The sequence below is a fragment of the Pleurodeles waltl genome, chromosome 9, assembly GCF_031143425.1.
Source record: "Pleurodeles waltl isolate 20211129_DDA chromosome 9, aPleWal1.hap1.20221129, whole genome shotgun sequence".
Classification (NCBI taxonomy): domain Eukaryota; kingdom Metazoa; phylum Chordata; class Amphibia; order Caudata; family Salamandridae; genus Pleurodeles; species Pleurodeles waltl.
In genome coordinates, this window is record NC_090448.1 from 228912166 (window position 1) to 228934208 (window position 22043).

At 44.8% G+C, this 22043-nt stretch overlaps 1 protein-coding gene across 1 annotated transcript in view; it reads right to left on the reverse strand.

Annotated features, from left to right (window-relative positions):
- DNAH1 (dynein axonemal heavy chain 1) overlaps positions 1-20984 on the reverse strand; it is an 827745-nt gene extending 806761 nt beyond the window's left edge. The window contains exon 1 of the mRNA XM_069206595.1: positions 20854-20984. The gene's annotated coding sequence lies outside the window, so the exon portion shown is untranslated. The remainder of the gene's footprint in view (positions 1-20853) is intronic.
- Between the last annotated feature and the right edge of the window lie 1059 nt (positions 20985-22043).

Genomic DNA, 22043 nt, shown 5'->3' on the forward strand with positions numbered 1-22043 from the left:
TACACTTGGGGCCCGCTAGTGGAATACCTATCAAGCAGACTTCCAGTTTTCACATGCCCCACACATATATGGGTGCTCCACCTCTTTCAGTTCTAAACACTAGTGACCGCAGTCTCCCATTCCTGAACCCTACCTCCTCCATTACAAGGGAATCCCTTACAACATATTGCCTCATCACACACTAACATGTATACTACTACCCTCACAAACCTTGATTTGTTTATAGGGGTTTTTGTGGGATTAGGGGGTTAGTGGTGAAGACACACATTATTTTGTTGTCTGTTTTTTGACCAATAGAAATGCAATGTACTAATGTATGACTATATCCAGTGACACCTTCATGTTACCCAAACGGTCTTATTGCTCTAGCTACCAAACTGTATTCCATTGGTTTCAGATGATGCTTATACTGTTTATTACTGTGTTATACAAGGAAACCGATGAAAAACTGTTTGCTAAACAAAAAGTAAAATCAACACACATATATTAATAAAAACATATTTACCACATAATTTATAATTAATAATGAAACAAAATATAATTTTGATAGAAATTTTTTAATTTTGGATAAATAATTTTAGCATTAAAGAAAAATATATCTTTTTTTAAAAACAACAATTACAAATAAACAGCACTAGCAAAATTGAAGGACTTCAGAGGAGTCGGTTTGACTATTCTAACTCCAATTCAAGCAAAAGTAGAAAAGGTGTTGGACTCTGGAGGAGTTAGATTTACTATTTCTGCTCCAACGTAAGCAAAAGCAGGGAAAGTGTTAAGAGTTTTGAGGGATTAAATTTACTATTCTCACTCCTACATAAACAAAAGCAGGGAAAAAGTTTCACTTTGGAGGGGTTAGATTCACTGTTGCCACTTCAGCATAAAAACAGTAAGGAAAGTTTTGGAGTCAGGAGGGGTTAGAATTAATATTAAGACTCCAACATAGGCAAAAATCAAGCTAAGCGACTTTGGAAGGGGAAGAGTTCCTATTTTCACTCCAATCTATGTAACAGCAGGGAATGTGTTGAACTCTGGGGAGGTTAGATTTACTATTCCCCTTTCCAACCTAAGCAGTAGTAGGAAATGTATTGGACTTTGGAGGTGTTAGATTCACTATTCACACTCCAATCTAAACAACAGAAGGGTAAGGGCTGGATTTTGGAGGGTGTAGATTTACTATTCCTAGTCCAATCCAAGCAACAGCAGGGAACGTGTTGAACTTAGAGGGGTTAGATTTACTAGTCACACTCCAAACTAAGCAACATTAGGGAAAGTGTAGGACTTTTGAGGAGTTATATTTCCTATGCCTGATTCCATGTAAGCAAAATCATGAAAGTGTTGGACTTTAGCGGGGATAGATTTACTATTCCCACTTCAGTATCAACAACAGTAAAGGAAGTGGTGGACTTTGAAGGGGATTGCTTTATTATTGCCACCCCAATTTGAGCTGAATCAGAGAAAGTGAAGGACTTTGGTGGGGTTAGATTTATTATTTCCCCCTCCAATATAAGCAACAGTAGGGTAAGTGTTGGACTTTGGTGGAATTAGGTTTACTAGTTTTACTTGAATCTAAACAAAACTAGCAATAGTGTTAGACTTTGGAGGGGTTGGTGGGGAGTGCAGCACACTAGAGAGAGAATTGGATAATACATGCACTCTCATGGAGTGCTTAATCAAAAAGAAAATAAAGTTCCCTAAAAGTGAGCTGTGGAAGGACAGAAGCCAGCCAAGTCAGAGATGGTAATGAGGCTACGCTCCTGGGGTACGGACAAACACAAGATGGACAAGCTAGGACAAGGAAAGCCATTGAATAAGAAGTAAGCAATAGCACTGACAATAAGGCAAGCTTATGGGTATATATTTAGATTTTCCAAATTGAATGACCTTAATGTCAAGGAATGGATGTCCTTTGTAAAATACCATGGAAGGGTGACTGTAGCGTAATCACCAATGTGCCCCTGATTTCTTCTACATGTAGGTTTTGAGACGTATGGAGGACGCAAAGGAGAGGGTTACATTAGTTTCGTGCAAGCGCATCCAATCTTACTGGATAATGTTTTGTTAATGGACATTAACATGTCTTATAATACATTTTGTTAACACACGTCCATAGATTAATAACCTGAAAAGTATAGACATTCGCCTTTGGAGAGTAAAGCTTACATTATTTTAGGAGTAGGGTGCTCAAAGTCTACAATACCACAACAACTCTTTAGCTACTGTAGGCCTTATAAAATGAGTTTTCAGGACATCAGACAGGGTTCACCCAAAAGAGCTCTAGTGATTATGGCTGTTCTCCGTGGTTAGATGCAAAGTTCCTTGTGCTTTCTGGGGAACCCTAACCCAGTTCAATTGCTTGAACGCAGCAACTAGGCTGGAAGTGATATGGACTCACATGTCAAGGTCCTTTTGTTCAGCAATGGTCTTGTCAACATATCTGGAAAGTATGCAATCTTTTTCACAGCTGAGGAAAAAGTACAGTCCAGAGAAGAGGTTGAACACAAACATAAACCCCTCACTCCAGCGTGTACATTTTTGTGTACTCCCAAACACATCACTACTGCAATAACGTTTCTACAACCCTATATGTACTGTGTCTCAATACTAATCATAACTATCTTTCCAGTTCCATAACCACTACTTATCATCATCCAAGATGTCACCATTCTACCCGCTCATTAGAACAAAACACATCTTGATCATAAATCCTCTGCGTGACTTTTAAGCAAAATCACACAAGCAACTTCAGGTCGATAGTCACCTACTCAATAACTGCCTCTCCCAACCAACATACCTACCATCAGACTGGTGCCTACATTTTTCTATGTAGCACAGCGTAAAAGCACTGCCATGAGCAACCTGGTAACTCCAACTTGTTTCACTACCTAACCAAGTTCAATAAGCCAAGAGTTGCCTGCAATTTCTTTTTTTAATAAATGTTATCATTATATTTTCTGCAAACAATACATGGTGTTTAACATCGCAACCAATAACCAGTCTACATGAAAATTAACGTACAGTCGTTCAGATTGGCAATGATACAATACAGTAGTGGTGTATTCACCTTGAGTACTCAGGAGGCGGCATAGAGTCACCTGCAATTTCACCAAAGACTCATGCTCAATTAAACTAGTGACATTCAAAGAATCACATTCATTCTGCAAGCAATGGGAAGACACATAACAAGGCCAATAATATTTCTGAAAATGGAGAAAGGCACAACACTTCATGTTTCTATCTAAAACATGTCAGCCAGGAGCCTACCAAAATTAAAACAAGACAATCTTGTTTGATGCTTATTTATAACTGGGTGACCATTACTGAGTATGACTTACCAGCATCATCACTAGCTACAGCCATGTTGCATCTCGTACAGAAATGGCTTGCCAGACTATGGAGAAAGGGGGATCCATGATCAGTACTGCTGGCAGGATGGAGTTACAAAAAGCACATCATAGCTCGTAGAATTGATTTGTATGGGAAGACTGGAGTAAATATTGTACTGGATCAAGTGCTGCATTTAAAAACTATAGGTCTCATACAAATTCCTACGACTGGATAAAACCACCGCACAATGCTCAGAGAGAATGGAGGCAGGGTGCAATAACTTGATCTTCAGCTGGACGACTTTCTGCAGCACCTGTGATCTCTGCAAAAAAATCATACTGCCCACTGCAAATATCAGATTTAAATGATTTAGACGGTTTTGTGACCGCTGCAAAAGAATCATACTGCCACCTGCCAACAACATATCCTGAATACTCTCTTGCATCCAATGGACATGGCTGTGTTTCACCTCATCTCGCACTCACTCAGGCACCCAATGGAGTCTTAGCTAATGCACCACAATTCTCAGTGCAGATGTGCCTCACTAGGGAACAGTTACACCCATTCTGAGGTGCTTCCAATTGCAAGACTAGTCCCTCTCTGGTAAGCCTTTTCTTACAGGCCTAGTCCGGGTCCACAGTGCCCTCACTTCCATGTGTACATTAAAAACTCTTTTAGAATTAGCCAGAAATTGTCCATGGCCATGTGTCATCACTGGAGGGCTTTCACTTCAATGCCATGAGTTATGATCATCCAGAAGCCCAAAGCGGTTGCTTGCTGTGCTATCTCTGAGTTGTCAGTCTCAGCCAGTTGCAGCAAGAAAGCGAGGACACCACCTACTACATGGCTCGTCCCGCTTCACTCTGCAGGCCCAGGAGGGTTCTGCAGTCCTAGGAGAAGTGCAATACACCGAACATCCAGCATATGGTCTGGTAAGCTCAGCGTTGCTGTTGCAGGGTGACCGGGCTGAGCAGGGGGAAGGGCAGGTTTAGGTCCCACTGTATTGTGGTTGTGCCCCGAGCCCGATAGAGGCGGCCCTGTAGGCTCAGGTGTGGCTAACAGGCCGAGTAAGCTTCTGCACCCAGCTGCTTGAACCTCGTCTCTTGCTCTTGTTGGCAAGATAAGGATCATCACCTCCTACACTGAGGGTTGACCCTTGGACCCTGAGCTTAGGGAAGCGCCTCAATTCAGGCTTGGGTGCGACTTGTGGGCCATGCGAACCTCTACCCCACTGCGCCTGGTACATACTTGTTTTTCCATTACAGTGCTTGCCGCATTGGGCAGGCTGGCACCAAATTACACCTGGGTGCTTCAAGCACTGGAGTTTTTTAGCATGCTACTATGTCCTGTCCACCCCTAGAATACAATGCTTAGTAGCACCACCAAAGTTCACAAATTCAACTTTATACACTCTACATTTCTGCATGAAATGGGAGCAGTCTCCATACCATGTCCTCCATACTGCATTAGGCCTTCTGACGACCTTCTCTCTTCTGTATTTGGCTTCAACCCTGCTCCTTGAGCTCATGGGAGTCAGGGTAGTGAGGGTTACAATGTCAGAGGGAAAGCTCAAGCCAATTAGTTCCTTGCCACGCCAGCCTCTGCACCAGTCTCCTACCACAGGCATAGTCAGCCCACAGGCACAAGAAACTTTGCAGGTTCCCTGCCCTGGTGAGAATGCCGACATGAGCTTTAGTCTCTTGCCAACGTCCCTCTGGGGGAAGCAATTTTTGGGAGAGCATTGAATGTCAGAACTAGGAAGGCAAACAAAGAAGAAAACGTCACCACAATGGTGCCCAGACCAAGACTGCCGCCAATACGAACCAGCTCCTTGTCAGCCAAAAACAGGGTGGCCTTAATGGCTGCAGAACAGATCCTGGCCTTATTTCCCATAAACAAATATACCCACTCCTCCCCCCGCTGCACTCCTAACCACTGAAACCTTAAATAAGCTCTCACTAGTCTTCTTCGACACACCGCTGCCTCCAAGTGCCTCAAACACCTGACCCATTTTAGCTACAGAGACATCTCTGAAAGTTTGCACACTCCAACAATCAAAAAATTACAGCGAAACTGAATGCTGGAACCGTTGCACTTCTTGTAACCATTCAGATGGAACACAAAAATCTAGCGAGCAAAGCAGGGTCCTGGAACAAGACATTTGGATCCATCTATTCCAAACGGTGGATGCTACATCAAAATAGGCCGAATTTCAATCAAACAAATTCGACATACAAATGTCTCTGCTGGAGTCGCTAGCTCAATGTCTGCTGTTATTGACAAATACTTTGAGCGTTTGCATCTCACAAAAAAAAATTGCTCAGCGATTCCAACAAACCCTCAACCATACATAACCAGAACCGAAACTGTGCTTGCAGTTCCATGTAGAAAAACTACAAGAATTCCCCTCCATTCTGTCCTCCCTGGTCGGGAAAGTAAAATCTATTAAGGCTCAATTGCTTCCTTTAACAACTGACTCACATTTTGGCACTCTCCCACTCATGGATCCCACAGGACTATCACAACAAAAACACTCTCATCTACCCTCAATTGTGCATCAAGTTCTAACAAATGTGTGTGTGGCAGCAGAAGTGCACAGAAGTCGGGACCATGCAGACAATGGTGGGTGTGACTCACTCAACACCCCCAAGCCTGTATCTGACATAAAAGTACCATCATTTCCTTAATCACTAAGTTTCTCAAACAAAAGTCCAACCTCCAAGTTGCTCATGAAGACCACCATTTCCTCACAAAGTAAACGGAAAAAAGTAAGAAAGTAAAACAAAAATGGGAGCAAAATGTGAAAGCTCGGAGGCTCAAAGAAACCACTGCTAAATTCTTCCCCATTTTAAAAACAAAAAAGGATGGTAATGTGCAGACACAGAATGTCAAGAATCTACTAATATTTCCATTGCTGATGATTATTTACACATCAAAACGGCACATACTCAACAACTGCAAGAGAAGAATGCTACTTGTACGATGGCTCCTTCAGCTTTCAGTGGGGCACAACTCCACAGCCCTGATCCGCTGAGGGCATGAAACAATTAGTACCTACACTCACTAATTTGAAACCTTCACTCCCAAATAATGATCAAGGTGTAAACCATCTCTGATAATCCTCGATCGCTAGCAGTAGATTAATCCGGTCAACATTGCAGTACAAATTTGCAACTTGGGACCTCATCAGATGGCTAAACCCAGGCTCCCTCAGTTAGCTCACAGCTATGCAGCTATTGAGAGGGCACCCTTTTATCACACATTGGCACTCTTCAAACGCTCTCAGATAATGAAATGAGTCCTAAGAAAAAACTAAGACTGCACTCCAACCTCAATACAAATCCCAGAGCAGTAGCAACATTTTAAATAGGCATAACATCCTGAGACTCTCTGCCACACAGAAAGATTTGCGACATCTGTCCTTTTCGAGTATAGAAGCAATTAAATTTAAGCCAGGAAATACCCATGAAGCTACAATACTAACCACATCTTCAGCAGCAATTGCAAAGCTAGTACTGTCAAAACAGAGGGGTCTTTGCAGACTGGAGAATAACGGTATCATACACGACTGAGGAAAAGTACCCCACTGAGTTATTAGTCAAGGAATACAATCTCAATCAATCGGAGAAAGACATCCATCTGGCTAGGCAAACACCACAACACTACTGAGAAACATGAAATGCAACTGCGGAACTAATCATGTTCTTCCTAAAGACTATGTAACAATATTAATGAACAAATCTCACATTTCCTGGCTCTCCAAACCAAAAATCTGACTGGAACTGGTTATCCTCCACACTGAATCAAAATAAAATTGATTGATACTGCTGGAGTGAATTTTCCACCATAGTCAACAAAACAAAGCTTTCAGCACAACAGTGTTTCCTAGAACGGCCCCCCAAGCCATAAACTATTGTTGTGACAAGTCCCTTCATAAGAAACCCCGGCCTATGTTCATTATATCATGGAACATAGAAGGAGTCAAAAAACTCAACTCAGATCCCAAATTAGAAAAATATTTAAGGGGCTTTGGCATGGCCGTTGTTCAAGAGACTGTGGAAATCTTCATTCCAGTACTAAAAGATAAGAAAAATGGACATCGAAGGGGTAGTCTATCAACCTATGTAACGCTGCACAAGACTTACAACTTAGGCCACTTGGATTTCCACTCACCGCACATGCTCAGCATAATAATATATAGCAGGCAGTCTGGAATCTCTACAGGTCTAAATATCATCCTAAATGTATAGTGTTGGACCTGGCCCTTTCTGCAGGGTCATCTCCAACATTTTACCTTTTGATCTCCGGTTTTGTTGAATTCCTTTTTGTTGGCTTTATGACTCTGGCCTCTTTACCACTGCTAACCAGTGCTAAAGTGCATGTGCTCTCTGCTTAAAACATGGCAGCATTGGCTTATCCACAATTGGCATACTTAATTTACTCATAAGTCCCTATGGTAGTGCCGTACCTATACCCAAGGCCTGTGAACTAAGTGCTACTAGTGGGCATGCAGCACTGATTGTGCCACCCACTTAAGTAGCCCTTACACATGCCTCAGGCCTGTCATTGTAGAGCCTGTATGTGCAGTTTACACTGCAATGTCGACTTGGAATTTAAAACCTCTTGCCAGGCCCTAACCCCCTCTTTTATTGCATATAACTCACCCAAGGGAAGGCCCTGGGTAGACCATGGAGCAGGGTACTGAGTAATTAAAAGGCAGAACATATACTATTAAGTTTTACATGTCCTGGTAGTGAAATCTCCCAAATTTGTTTTTCACTACTGTGAGGCATACCCCTCTCATAGGTTAACATTGGAGATTCCTTATTACATTTAATAAGCTGTAATTCATAACTGAGAAGGAGTAAATTTGCCATGTTTAGTACCTATGGAATTGTAATAAGAAATCCTCTTTAATGGTAAAGCTGGATTTATTGTTACAATATTGAAAATGCCATGTTTACAAAGTTGAAATATTCCTGTTCTTAGCCCTATGTGCCTGCAGCTTGTCACCAATACAAGTCTGGGGTAGGGTGACACCTGGGCTTGTGCATTCCCTTAAACAGCCACGCACAAAGGGAGCCATGTGTGACTAATGTGTGATCAATATCCTGATGGGCCAACCTGGGCAGGATGGGAGGGGGGAGATGGCCACAACCTCACACTTACACCTGAATAGGCTGTGTCCTGACCCCACACAAAGGACTGCTCAACAGCCTGTAATGAGTCTGGAGCCAGGGCAGGAAGGAAGGACATGTGTGCACTTCAAAGCCCTTCTTTGAAGTCTCCCCCTTGTCAAGGGAACCACTGGAAGTAAGAACTGGACTTCGGACCCTAACAACTCTGTAGACTGCAGGACCTGTGAAGAACTGAGCCAAGAGGAAGGACTGCTGTGCTGCTACATGAACTGCCACTCTGGACTGCTGCTCTAGAAGAACTGCTTTTCTGCTGTGCTGTCCTGCTGCTCTCTGCCCTGCTGATAAAGGACTGGACCCATCTCACTTGAACCCAGAGTGACTCCAAGGGCATGTTGGCTTACCCCCTGTTCTAAGAAACAGGGAAATCAAAGACTTCTCATCATCCTGCAACAGCACCAGGACTTTGCTTGCTGTAAGTCTCGCCCTGCGCAAAGTGGTGCCAATCCAGTCCTGAGCCCTTGGAAGTGGGTATAAAGTGCTGCAACTGTCAGAACATCAGCATCTATGCCATTGTGTCAATCAGAACCAGCAGATCTCCCTCAATGCCAATGCATCATTGCGAGAATCGCAGACACCGCATCGCCGACTGCATGGCGCAACATCTCCAGCTTCCAACACATCTACTTTCCGTGGCTCACAACCGATGCATCACTTACACCAGGAAGTTCCACAATGACACATTACCTCCTCTGCTCCCTGCAGCTCGGCTTCGACATAGATGCATGTAGAAAACCAAGGTACTGTTCAGCACGCCAAGGCTGGCCCCTGTTCTGACCCGTGCTCTATGGCAATCGGCCTGACATTTCAGATTTGACCAGGGCTAGCGCAACCAGATAGCCAGGGTTAGCGCTTTATGCTTTTAAGCACTACATTTCAGTTTAATCTTTAAAAATCTGTCTCAACTTCTACTTTTTGTCATTCTGGTATTGCTTTTTTCATTTAATTAGGTTTTTATTAGGCTCTATTTTTCTGACTAGGTGGGGTATCTTTTGGTATAATGTTTTCATTGTTTTATTGTTTGAAGTGTTGCACAAATACTTAACACATTGCCTCTTAAGTTAAGCCTGACTGTTCTGTACCAAGCTATCAAGGGGTGAGCACAGGTTAATGTATGCTGTGCTTATAACTTGCCCTGACTAGGATTGTGGTTCCTGCTTGGCCAGGGCACATACCTCTGCCAACCAGAAGCTCAATTTCTAACAGATACGTTAACTCAAAGTCCTCACAAAAACAATTAATTATAAAGATGTTAGAAAATCATCTCATAGAATTAGAAGCCTCGCACAGAGGAATCTCACGAATTCTTACGGGAGATTCCAATTTTTACTTGCTCAATCAACTGAGATTGAGTGGCAGTCTAAGACGAGCAGATATAAGTTGGGGCGTCCTGATTCCAATTTCCAAATTTAGCTCCATCAATAAATCAGACCACAAACTCTCACACACTCTGGAGGCCCTGGGGGCTACCGACCCCACAACGGGCATAGCCAGCAAAATTTTCCAACGTCTGCCACAAGAAATTATCACAAAGCAGAATCTGTCTTGGACAACACTTTTGTATTTCTCCCTTTTTTTCACAAAATCATGGACTTCAATATAGTCGCAAGGTGCAAGAGTAACCACTCAATGCGGATCATCAGCATCAAAAATTCAAACGAGCGGGTGCAAGCAATGAGAATCATTGGTGCACAAGACGTAGGCAGCCACTTGCAAAGGGACAGGTGGCACACTACTTCGCCGGCCCATTATGCAGAGTGGAAGCAGACCAGTAAACTTCTAACAGGGACCCGGAAGACAAATCCCAGCATGGCAGAAGGCTCAATGTGAAGTAAAAGCACACTTCCCAAAGCGGAAAAATTGGACTCTGCTCATGCTTCGGCCCTGGAAACAAAAATTGTACTCAAGCTCACTCAGGCTTCAATGCCAGGCAAAGAAAAATGAAATGAAGGCCATCAGTCTCCATTCAGGTCCTCCATCTCAACTTGGAAGGCTTCAAGAGCTACAAAAGGCTTATAAAAAAAAAAGCCTGGGCGGCACAAAGGGCCCAAGCCGACCAGGATTGTATAGACATTGGTGGTCATTCTGACCCTGGCGGTCTTTGACCGCCAGGGCGGAGGACCGCGGGAGCACCGCCGACAGGCCGGCGGTGCTCCAATGGGGATTCCGACCGTGGCGGTAAAGCCGCGGTCGGACCGGCACCACTGGCGGGCTCCCGCCAGTGTACCGCCGCCCCATTGAATCCTCCACGGCGGCGCAGCTTGCTGCACTGCCGCGGGGATTCCGACCCCCCCTACCGCCATCCAGATCCCGGCGGTCCGACCGCCGGAATCCGGATGGCGGTAGGGGGGGTCGCGGGGCCCCTGGGGGCCCCTGCAGTGCCCATGCCACTGGCATGGGCATTGCAGGGGCCCCCGTAAGAGGGCCCCTACATGTATTTCACTGTCTGCTGCGCAGACAGTGAAATACGCGACGGGTGCAACTGCACCCGTCGCACAGCTTCCACTCCGCCGGCTCGATTCCGAGCCGGCTTCATCGTGGAAGCCTCTTTCCCGCTGGGCTGGCGGGCGGTCTGAAGGCGACCGCCCGCCAGCCCAGCGGGAAAGTCAGAATTACCGCCGCGGTCTTTCGACCGCGGAACGGTAATCTGACGGCGGGACTTTGGCGGGCGGCCTCCGCCGCCCGCCAAGGTCAGAATGAGGGCCATTGTGCACGGCTGTAAAAGTAACAATAAAAAATCTCTCTGGTTGTTAATAAATCAGCTAGGTAGAGACTATACAGCCGTGATTGGCAACGTCACTCAAGAAGCGTGGCTAGATCATATAGGCTTTTTATATCACAGCCAGGATCTAAATCCCTCTAACGTGCATAAAGGTTAACTCGCAACACCCTTTTCCTTCGCTCAGAGAGAAAGGCAAGAGATGATTGAGAAAAGCAGAGGAGATGGAGCCCCAATCCTAAACAGGCTCCCAGCTTCTATATGTAAATGGGGCCCGATTTCACAGACTTCTTAATTTTGTCTATCTGTGGAGGTCATACCAGAATCATAGAGCAGGTCCATTTTCTAACCAACTTACAAGAAAGTCACTATGATTCCCCAGACAGTTATTGTATGATCACCTTTGTAGACAAAGATTCAAAATACTTAGCCAGTCTACTACTGTCCGAATTGAAGGATTTGGCTGCAAGAGAAAAATGTATCCCATTCAATCAAACAGGATTCAAAGCCAAGCCTAGCACCGTGGACAACTTTGTGACCCTTCCATGATCACTGAGAAATGTACCTTTTAAAAACAACTGTTGTACACCAGTTTTGTGGATTTTTCTAAGGCCTTTGATCACGTAAACAAAAAACATCTCTGGAGAAAGCTGGCTGGCTGGAATATTCCCACAAATTTGCAAAGTGTCATCCAACTATTATACTTTAATAACTGGGCAAAGGTCAAAATCAGCCTGAACTAAGGCCTATCGTCCAAAATACCAATCAAGAGGGGCTTGAAGAAAGGGCATGTCCTCAACCCAACACATTTTCATCTTTTTATCTCAGATCTAACTTCACACCTAGATGCAGCCAAATCTCATCCATTGAGCCCGGGGCATTGCCAGGTGTCTTCACTGCAAAATGCAGATGACGTAGCTCTCATGAATCTGACTGGAATAGGACTGCAGAAGTTATTAAATAAACTTCCCACCTACTGCATTGAAAATGAAATGGCTGTCAATCTTGCACAAACTCAGGTGGCTGTGGAGTTTGGAAGGAAGGTCAAAAAGAAAGGAAGCTGGTCTTTGGGTGGGCTCCCTGTCTATAGAAGTGCAAGCTACAAATGCCTCGGGGTCTACCTACAAGACCGTTTGTCTTATCGTCTATCACTTCTCTGATCACAGAGTTTCAGTCCTTACACCATAAGTTGCAAAGCCCAACCCCGTCTCCTCTTCTAAAGTCATAAAGCCTAGTTTATTCCAACAATCAGCTTTGGAATAGAAGCGTTCCTGGGAAAGTTAGGACCTTTTCTCAAATCTGCACAATGCCATCTTTTCTTTCATCTCCCTTAAAACACATCCCCGTTGCAGATCCAGTTGGAATTTGGCTTAATCAATCAACAAATAGCACAAAATAACTCCATACTTAGGTACATGTTGCTACTAAGACTCTCAGATCAGGCAACGTTGCGCTTCCTGGTATGGAAAGATATACAAGCAGGTCTTCTGCCAAATACAAACTGCTGGGCGCAGGCCTTCGGGTTGGTCCTGAATGACTTGAAGGGTTTGAGACCCTCACGGGTGAGTAGTGCGCTTTACAAATTCCTGATTGATTGATTGATTGATTGACTTAAAAGCAAGACAGTTATGGGAACACACCCTATCTTATAATTTGTTTAAATCAGCCTCAAATAAATAATCAGGATCTCATGGGATAGGTATAAACACAATTTCAGCAAAAGAAGCCATGCATGGATGTCTATCAACTTCTATAAACAGCCTTGTCCGTAGATGGACTTAACAGTTCTAATTAAAAGAAATTTACAAAATCAAGCTGCTTCTTCTAAGCTTTGGGCTGTGTCAAACTGCCTGCCTGCCTAAATGGAATCTGAAATCATCTACCTTCAAATGCACTTTGATTCATATCTTATCAATATGTAATATGCTACTAATTGAATGCAAGGTATTGCTGTGGAGCATTTTTAACCAGCATGGCATTAGATCGTGCCGACATGCAGTACTCAACTACTTGAAGGGCGAAACCCCCCAAAGAATGCATCTTCTATAAAAATTCATTATAAAAGCGAACAGGTTGCTGACAGTGGAAGGGTCAACAGCTTCTCAGCAATCAGCACAACAGACAATTTGAGTTGCCAATATGGGTCCGCTACATTATTTTAATGCTCCTTTGGGTGCGGCCTGCACTAGAGTATTATAACGGTCTGCACAAGAGTATTATAAATTTACTCCTGCATTTTACAGCGCGGATGGCGCCAACATCTTGGCACTTTAGCGTGAAAGCGACAACGTAAGATGCTGCGAGACACTCGCCTAACAAGATCGATAAACAGAATATAAAGTAGCCTCATGGCTAGCGGTGTCAAGGCCTCTATGATTTTTTTTTTCTTGTGCACTTTACAGTGCGGTCTACTCCAATATCCCTGCATCTGTATGGAAAAACCAGGAGTGATAACATTAGTCGCTGGAGCTGCGTGCATAATAGGGCCATTCAGAAGCAGAAGAGTAGCCTGTGCTTTCCTTTAGACTCCACTCCGCCCCCCTGTGCTACATTTTTGTCTGTAAAAGTTCCAGGTCCTAGCTGCCACCATTTTTATGATGCCTGTTCATATCTCGTCTTTTAATCACCTTAAATCGTTAACCTCGCAATGTGTTGTAAATGATTGTGGTTTTAATTAATTGAAATAAATATACTTAGTACTTTACTAGCACAGCTTGATATTGAGAGATCTGCCAGGTTCCGCGGATGGTTCTGCTGGAGGGGGTGACCACTTGATGGCAGATGTGCTGCAAACACTGTCTTGCATGCACTAAGATAGTTATGCTCAAGTGATGTGAATCTGGCAAGGTGGTCAGGTGCTAGAAACATCTGTACAATTAAAAGCGGCACAACTGACATACATACACAAGGAACTGACTACTCTGAATACATGTGAATGTTCACAAACTCCCATTATAGCTAGAAGAGTAAAGCAGGTTAACAAGATGGTCATGGCTAGCACAGGCATGTGTTATCGATCCACCGTAGGCCTAAACAGTCACATATGGTGCACAAAAGAAAAAAGAAAAAAAATACATTAGCGCGTGCAATCTGAAAATAAGGAGGCCACCATATAAAAAAATAGGAGGCCTCACTGCCTAACAGAGCCACCAACTGGGTCATCTCTGCGAGTTCACGCCTCCACTGAATCACCATTTCATCCACCTGGTGACAAACCCCAGTGATAGCTCAGGAGAAGTGTAGTGCCTGGTAAATAGAAGTCTCCCTAAACGGAAAGAGAACTACAAGCCATGATACGGTCCCTTTTCATGTAGGGTACACCTGAAGTGCTGCGACTTTCAGTTTAATGGACTATTACTAGTGGGCTGGTGTACAATGTGGAGCTTCCTCCAATGTAATAGCAATCTCATCATAACTACTACAGCAGCAACATCTGGAATTGGGTCATGCACAAATTACCTCCTCCCAACGAAACAGGCTTAAAATATTATATCCCATTTCACTTTATGTGAGAAAGCAATCTGACAGCCATGTTTGCAAGTCAACAAAAGAAATCAAAGAAGATTAATCATTTTTTTAGGATGAGGCCAACTCAGACCTTTTTGGATGACAGTCAATGATTATGCTTGAACTCATTCAGGGGAAATATACTCCTTCACTAAACCCTAAAGGTTCCAACAAATATAAGGTATGATATAGTAAGACCAGGATATAAGTTGGCTTCCTGGGTTCATCTTAAGCCTGGCCCCAAAGTCTCACTCATCCTTGTCCCAGTGACTTCCCTAACCCAGGGATTCATCCTCTGCCAAAAGGAACACAGACAGTGAAGTGGGAAAGAGGTGGTGCTGGTCTGGGGGTCTCCTCACCTCCCATCTCTACGAAAACTAATCCAAGGGTTAGGCTAGCCACGAATCCTCACTTGGGACACCCTGGCTCTGTTTGGTAGATGAATAAGACATGCAACAGCACCATTCTGGGACAAGATAGTACTGAGTTCCAGAAAGTCCAACCCACCAATAAGGTGTGGTGATGCGCATGTTTCTCTCCAGTCCACCTTCTGCCCATACACTCCATGTCAATCACAAAGTCTTGGGGATGTTTTGAAGGGAAGAGACCATCTGTAAGGAAATGCCTCCTTGGCATGGTTACCCCCTGACTTTTTGCCTTTGCTGATGCTAAGTTTTGATTTGAAAGTGTGCTGAGACCTGCTAACCAGGCCCCAGCACCAGTGTTCTTTCCCTAACCTGTACTTTTGTTTCCACAATTGGCACACCCTGGCATCCAGGTAAGTCCCTTGTAACTGGTACCCCTGGTATCAAGGGCCCTGATGCCAGGGAAGGTCTCTAAGGGCTGCAGCATATCTTATGCCACCCTGGGGACCCCTCACTCAGCACAGACACACTGCTTGCCAGCTTGTGTGTGCTAGTGGGGATAAAAAGACTAAGTCGACATGACACTCCCCTCAGGGTGCCATGCCAACCTCACACTGCCTATGCAGTATAGATAAGTCACCCCTCTAGCAGGCCTTACAGCCCTAAGGCAGGGTGCACTATACCATAGGTGAGGGCATAAGTGCATGAGCACTGTGCCCCTACAGTGTCTAAGCAAAACCTTAGACATTGTAAGTGCAGGGTAGCCATATGAGTATATGGTCTGGGAGTCTGTAATGCACGAACTCCACAGCACCATAATGGCTACACTGAAAACTGTGAAGTTAGGTATCAAACTTCTCAGCACAATAAATGCACACTGATGCCAGTGTACATTTTATTGTAACATACACCCCAGGGGGCACCTTAGAGGTGCCCCCTGAAACCTTAACCGACTATCTGTGTAGGCTGACTGGTTTTAGCAGCCTGCCACACACCAGACATGTTGCTGGCCACATGGGGAGAGTGCCTTTGTCACTCTGTGGCTAGTAACAAAGCCTGTACTGGGTGGAGATGCTTATCACTTCCCCCTTGCAGGAACTGTAACACCTGGCGGTGAGCCTCAAAGGCTCACCCCCTTTGTTACAGCACCCCAGGCCATTCCAGCTAGCGAAGTTGCCCGCCCCCTCCGGCCACGGCCCCACTTTTGGCGGCAAGGCCGGAGGAGATGATGAGAAAAACAAGGAGGAGTCACTGGGCAGTCAGGACAGCCCCTAAGGTGTCCTGAGCTTAGGTGACTGACTTTTAGAAATCCTCCATCTTGCAGATGGAGGATTCCCCCAATAGGGATAGGAATGTGCCCCCCTCCCCTCGGGAGGAGGCACAAAGAGGGTGTACCCACCCTCAGGGCTAGTAGCCATTGGCTACTAACCCCCCAGACCTAAACACGCCCTTAAATTTAGTATTTAAGGGCTCCCCAGAACCTAGGAACTTAGATTCCTGCAACCTAAGAAGAAGAGGACTGCTAAGCTGAAAAACCCTGCAGAGAAGACAGAGACACCAACTGCTTTGGCCCCAGCTCTACCGGCCTGTCTCCCCCCCTTTTAAAGACACTGCTCCAGCGACGCTTTCCCCAGGGACCAGCGACCTCTGAATCCTCAGAGGACTGCCCTGCTCTAGAAGGACCAAGAACTCCCGAGGACAGCGGCCCTGTTCACCAAATACTGCAACTTTGAAACAAAGAAGCAACTTTGAAACAACTTGCATTTCCCGCCGGAAGCGTGAAACTTGACACTCTGCACCCGACGCCCCCGGCTCGACTTGTGGAGAACAATCCCTTCAGGGAGGACTCCTCGGCGACTGCGAGACCGTGAGTAGCCAGAGTTGCCCCCCCTGAGCCCCCACTGCAACGCCTGCAGAGGGAATCCCGAGGCTCCCCCTGACCGCGACTGCCTGCTTCTAATATCCGACGCCTGGTAAAGACTCTGCACCCGCAGCCCCCAGGACCTGAAAGATCCGAACTCCAGTGCAGGAGTGACCCCCAGGAGGCCCTCTCCCTTGCCCAGGTGGTGGCTACCCCAAGGAGCCCCCCCCTTGCCTGCCTGCCTCGCTGAAGGGACCCCTTGGTCTCCCATTGATTTCAATTACAAACCCGACGCGTGTTTGCACACTGCACCCGGCCGCCCCCGTGCTGCTGAGGGTGTACTTTCTGTGTGGACTTGTGTCCCCCCCGGTGCCCTACAAAACCCCCCTGGTCTGCCCTCCGAAGACGCAGGTACTTACCTGCTGGCAGACTGGAACCGAGGCACCCCCTTCTCCATTGAAGCCTATGCGTTTTGGGCACCACTTTGACCTCTGCACCTGACCGGCCCTGAGCTGCTGGTGTGGTAACTTTGGGGTTGCTCTGAACCCCCAACAGTGGGCTACCTTGGACCCAAACTTTAACCCCGTAGGTGGTTTACTTACCTGCAAAAACTAACAAACTCTTACTCCCCCCAGGAACTGTTGAAAATTGCACTGTCTAGTTTTAAAATAGCTATATGTGATTTATGTGAAAAGTGTATATGCTATTTTGCTAATTCAAAGTTCCTAAAGTACCTACCTGCAATACCTTTCATTTGAAGTATTACATGTAAATCTTGAACCTGTGGTTCTTAAAATAAACTAAGAAAATATATTTTTCTATACAAAAACCTATTGGCCTGGAATTGTCTCTGAGTGTGTGTTCCTCATTTATTGCCTGTGTGTGTACAACAAATGCTTAACACTACTCCTTTGATAAGCCTACTGCTCGACCACACTACCACAAAATAGAGCATTAGTATTATCTCTTTTTGCCACTATCTTACCTCTAAGGGGAACCCCTGGACTCTGTGCATACTATTCCTTACTTTGAAATAGTGCATACAGAGCCAACTTCCTACACCATCCCCATGGAAACACTCAACAGGGGCTCAGGATAAGCCTAAGACATATTGCTCCTACTGTTGGGCTCCTCTTAAGGTCATGCACTATCCTCGGTGGGGCTGGCATCCCCTAATAGGCCAGGATTCTCCACAGGGGTGCACACTGCAGGCTGCTGAAAAACTCAATCAATTTGAGGCAACTGCCTCCTCCCCACTATCTGGCATCTCTTTTCTATCTCAATCCATCCAAATACTTTAGCTCATCCCTGCTTTTAACACTTCCATCAGCTCACCTTGTCCATCAGCAACTTACACCTGGTGCACTAACAGCCAGTTCCTACTTGGCAGATCATTCTCCCTTTGCTAGGGGATACATATACACCTATGAGCTACTGCAGTCCAGGAGGCTGCCTATGGCACTATCACCTAAGTTGGTCAACGTGTGCAAACACCCAGATCACAGTCACTCACCTTATGCTAGTGACCTGGCCTTGCAAGCACTTAACCACTCACCGAGTTGTCCCTGAACACCGTCCGGGGCTAACCACTTCATGAATCTGTCATTTATTCATTCTCAACAGAGAGCGGCTACTACACAGCTCATTGTGCATAAAGCTGGGCCACTCATTACTTCTAGACATTTCACTTCATATAGAGTGAAGTTTGAGCTAACAAGAACAACTAATGCATGTTCTGGTATTTGATCTTACCTGATTGTTCAAGCGCATTCAAGGATGTTATACATTAGAGTAACCTGAAGGAGATACAGTAATAGTCAGCTAAATAAAGACAGGTTTCTTACATATTCATTTCTGTTAATGGGTCAACATGATCTAGTTATGGGTGAAGGCGGTAGTGAATTGCATTTGTTTGGAGCACGTTGTTCACAGTGGGACTGTGGATTTTAAAGCATAAATCTTTAAGCCCGCCCAACCATTCTCCAATTTAGGAAAGAGCAGAAAACACATATCTTTAAAGAACATTAACTAAATCATGACACAGTAACAGTCCACTTCCACTCTCAGAACAGTGCTACCTCGCCAATCACTTATTGACAGTACCTTTGCCTTTGACTCTGTACAGCAGTCTACTGCCTTGTGTTTAGGTGTATGCTATACAAATACCACATACATACAGGAGGCATAGGTAGAAGACTAAAGGACATAGTGAAATCTGAAGACTTTGAAAGTAGAAGCTTATCCCCATGGTTGTGTCTGAAAGCTTTGTGTAGTGCCTAAAATCATGTTTTGGCAGAATCCATATCTGCTACTCATCACTTTTGGTGGTATGTCCAGTGGGCTTTAAATATCAAAAAATTACATTGAAAAACAGTAGGTGGCACAGCTCGGACCATTGTAGCCACCTCCAAATGGAAATCTTTACCCCCACATCTTCATCAAAAGTCCAATCTGTAAAACTTTAGTAAGTCACTGAAGACCTCGTTGTTTTCATCTTTAGACTGGGGAATATTTTTGTTTAAATTTCGACGCAATTTTAGTTTGTCACTCAGGGATGGTCAGAGTTCAGGTTTATGTACTAAGTGCAATGATGCCCTTCTCATAGTGTATGCTCCACTGCATAAATAAACAACTTATACTTTATTGGAGACTGGTGGGTAGCCTCATCAGATTGTTACTGTGGTGTTAACGTAAAGGTATCGATAGCTCAGCTTCATTATGGTAAAAGTACACAGTACATAAAACAAGCACAGACAAAGCTAACGGTTGGGTTCTCAGTATGGAGAAAAAAAGCAGGAAGCACAGTGGTGTGTATTGTTCAGTAATAGTGCCTGTGCGAAGAGGGGTAGTGGATGGTGTACGCCACGAGAAAGATGCTTCGGCATGATAATACACGAGAGGTAGATATCTATTTATAAGCCGAAGGCCATGCCTTTCATCGTCAGTGTAAAAGTCCTTAAAGAAATGAGACCATCTATCCTAACCCTTCCATGCTTGTGCCCTTGTCTTCTGGCACTGCTTATTCAGATGAAAAGGAACATTTCCTACTTTCTCTCATCCAACTGGGAGCCATCATTAGCCTACACGTTGCTACACAATACCAGACCATGAGAGACGATACTTAGGAACCATTTAGAGAAGGCATCCACTTTTTGGTTTGGTGGCTCAGTTCACAATCCTAGAGACGGTGATAATGAAGAAAATGCTCTTTAAAACATATATATTTAAGCCAAAAACGAACTCCTCTTCGAGAAATAGCGTGCGTTTTTAGTTTATATAGAAACACGTCAACTGAAGCAGTTGCCATGCTTAGAATATAATGAAAGTCGAAGATCTGCTTCTCCAGACCCATCTAATAATCGTCGTTATAGATTATTTAATATACTACGATAATGAAAAATTGAACGGTGGAGGGGGCTAACTTCCATGTACTATGGGGATGCGATGCAAACCCGCTGAGACTGCTCAGAACATTAGTTATCTAACACAATAATCAGGAGCTAACTAACGATTTTGGCAACTAGGTCCGAGCAACAGATTAAGATTAAAGAGACTTTATACGGATAATCGTGAAAGGAGTCAGAAATTCCAACTTTCGAGTTTCATAAATCGCTTGGAATCTCCTTGCGGTTACTTTATTTAATTTATTATGCTCCGCATCATTAGTCAATATCGGCACTCTAAGCACAGCTGGTGATACACCGGGACTGTCCCAGCAAATCCGGGACCCATGGACACCCTAGTACAGTAAAAGAAATACGGAGACGTATACTTAGTGGCCCTCTTTGGGAGTCGCTGTTCTTAGATTGTTCAGTTAACTGCTTGGACAAACAGCACCTAGCGTGTCACCAAAATCAAAGTACATTAATAGGTCTAACACACCTCAGTGTCCGCTTTCAGAACACGTTCATCGGAGGGGGGGGCTGTCGGGGTTCCAGCTCACGGTCCCGCTCCACACTCTCTTGTTGCTCCCCTGGTGCGAAAGTTTCGCCTCAACCTTCGCTGCTTCAGTGCATACTGCCTCCGTTGCCGGGGACGAGACGCCGACTGGTTGCTAGGGAAGTGCCACTAATGACTTGGAGGGGAGAGGTGCGTGATGGAACAGACCAGGCAGGGTAAGCGTGACACCGGAGCTGTACGCTTTAACTTCCGTGAAACATTCATTTCTAGAACATCGCTGGGCAAGGATGGTTTCAAACCGACTGCAAGCGTGGGTTTCAACATCCCTAGATTCCCCCCCGCCAGGACATGGTTGTGTCCTACTATGATTGCTAATGAGTCAATCAGATTGACGGCCTCAACTCTTTTACACTATAGTGATAGAAAGAGGACGATGCTCTGTTCTCCTTTTTCGGTGAAAGAATTCTTCGCGCTTTTTGCTTTTAAGGTTGAAAAGAGTGCAAATTGTGATGGAGAAGGGGCGCAGCCGTGTAAATCTACGACATCCCTTTCTGTTAGCATGAGATAGCTCGACAATTGTCTGTTTTCCTCAGTTGATCTTTCAGGTCCGTTTTTGTCCTCTATGCCTTCAAGGAATGATTTGTTCAAATCGCATCTTTAAACTGAATACATTTCACTTATCCTAACTTATTAGTACTTTGGACGGAGTGCAAGCAATATAAAACTGGAAACAAGCTATAGGACGAGCGCTTTTCAAATTGTTAAGGTGCAGGCGTGTGTATGTTCTACACAGCACTGTTTGAAGTGGTAATGAGAAATTTCCTAGCTATCGAGAAGGAAAGTTTCAATTCTATTTAGGACATGAAGGCGAGGATTATGCATTATCTTTCTTCACTTTTTATTAACAGCAGATTCAAAGTGCAACAAAGAAAAGAACTACAACACCCTTGGGACACGTCACCAGGGCAACCATTGTCCAATCATAACACTATCCGACAGCTCGTATATATGTCAGTCCTTGCCGGTGTCCTTCCTCGACTTCACTGCGACCGGAAGTTAAGTTGTCCTTAGGTTAGGGCAGTTTCTGTACAGAGGAAGAAAGTGAACAGTGAGATTGGGACCCATGTCCTCGAATGCATAAACAAGTGAGGTAAACCAAACAGACGGAGATC